Source organism: Aplidium turbinatum, chromosome 3 (assembly GCF_918807975.1).
Source record: "Aplidium turbinatum chromosome 3, kaAplTurb1.1, whole genome shotgun sequence".
Lineage (NCBI taxonomy): Eukaryota > Metazoa > Chordata > Ascidiacea > Aplousobranchia > Polyclinidae > Aplidium > Aplidium turbinatum.
In genome coordinates, this window is record NC_137474.1 from 13786590 (window position 1) to 13788840 (window position 2251).

Genomic DNA, 2251 nt, shown 5'->3' on the forward strand with positions numbered 1-2251 from the left:
AAAGCTGGTTCTCTTACCAAAAAAAACATAGATTCTACAATAAGACATGCAATTCCAAAGGATACATTAACCAACCAGTACTGAAACAGCACAAGTGTTTTTTAAATTCTTTGGGTCAATAGACTGACATCACAAGTTCAGAGCAAACATACTTGTGTTCTTCAAGAATGGACTAGCTTAATTTATAGGCTAATTATTTGCTCTTTACTAGTGCACCAGTCCAATGCATGTTGTAAATGCTTACAGATGACATTGACAATAAGTTTTGTGCTCAGTCTAAAAAAGCAGCCAACATTCTAGACTAGTCCCAGTTTGATTGATTGATTGAATCTTTATCCTCGGGCTGGGAAAGTCCGAAGATTTTGTTTTGGAAATGCTCTCAGAGCGCACCAAATTGGAAGTGTTTTTCAAAATTTTCTGGGGGAGGCCCCCCAGACCCCCCGCTGGAAGTGTTGCCTTCGGCAACACGCCTTCGGGCTTCGCCCGACGGTTACGCCCCTCGTGCCTACTACCTTGCTGCAACATATTTCCAAGTTGCTTTCCCAATGGTTTAAGCCACCGAACGTCACTGGGGATCACTCATATCGTGAGCAGTATCGAGAACAAAGGATCAGAGAGAGAAAGCGAAAAATCAATGAATGTCATCGCGGAAGTTGAAGATACTTTATTTCAAGAGCTCTATGCTCCTGAAAAGAGCGACGTTGGTGCAGTTGATCTCGATTTATGCTAAGCCATCACAGCACGCTTGGAACAGTGATACCTTTTCGCAGGGCCATTGACAGGATTTCTAGGGACCGGTACCACTTTATTTTCAGGCCCCTTCCATCGACAATGTTATGAATATAAAGCTTGCAGTTAAAATGAGGATGACGGATGCCATTCAAAGTAGAAAATTAAGAGGAATTGATCAAACCCGATATGCCAAATGCATGGTTGTTTAACAAATCTTGCACAATCTTAAAATTTCCCGAACCGCAAAACTTACTATCTCTATTTAGCGGTTGCTTTTTTGAACTTTTATTTGGCACATGGCGCTAGAATATTACTTTCCGATTCCATTGATTTTTCACTGGTCATTCTAGGCTCACCAGAAGAGAATTTACAGCAAAGTTAGTGCAGACGGTCAGAAAGTTTTCTATTTGATTTGGGAAAGGTTTTTGGCCCTATAGGTCAAACTTTTGATGATTGCGGTGATCTGAAAAGCGGTTTTGGTCTAATTTTTAGTCCAGAAATAGGGATAGCAATCCGAACCTGTGCCATTTCAGTTTTTGAGTTGAAACAAACATTAACTTGTTGATTTTGAAATTCGTGTTCCGGGTTAGCCTATATTTCACTAAATATTTGTGGTTAGGGAAATCACTATAGGCTACTAGACTAAACTAAATATTTACTTTACTGTTTGGTGGCTGAAGTGGCTATGTTACCACCAGAGAGCTGAAGTGGGCCCTGTAGGGGAAGGGAAGGTAATTTGATACGGAAGGTAATTTGATACACCCCCCCTACAGAAATGTACAAAAAATATTAGTCAAAAATATTGTCATTAGGTGGAAGATCTGTGAATAAGTTATAATGCCTACAAAAATTGCACCATGCAGCTAACTCGTGCTTTTATGGCATAAAATTGTAAAAGTGTGTTTTTTAAGTATTTTCGTAAAAATTTTAACTCATGATTATTTTCGTCTGGAAAATTAAAGAAAAGTTCCTGAAAGATGAAACCAAACTCATTTGACAGTTCATTGATAAGGCTTCAAGGGCATGTCACGTTTTTTCTGCAATGTGCATCCAAGCATACAAAAATCAGAATTTTATAACTTTTTTTGAAAAAGGTAAATTGATACATGTAGAGAAGGTAAATTGATACAGTATATTAAATTCTTTTTGTGACTGTAATAAATATTGCTATTGATCTAGTTGATTTAAATAAGTTATTCTTTGTTAACATGACCTGCTACTTTGGGAAACAACCATTATATGGGCTTTCGTAGGCCTACACGCTATCGGCTTTCAAAAAATGAGAAAAGCGCAAAGCACCCCCCTTGAATAAGAACTCCAGCCAATGATCCTTCCCATGTCCATCCCGCTGCAGAAGCTTTGCCGCACACTAGGTCTCAACAGTCATCCTTGCACCCAAGCAAGCCAACCGCGTTTTAAATTTTCATTTATTGCTTTGTTGTCAAAGGGGATTTCTGTATTAGTTTAACTGTATCAAATTACCTTCCGGGGTATCAATTTACCTTCCGTGGAAGGTAAA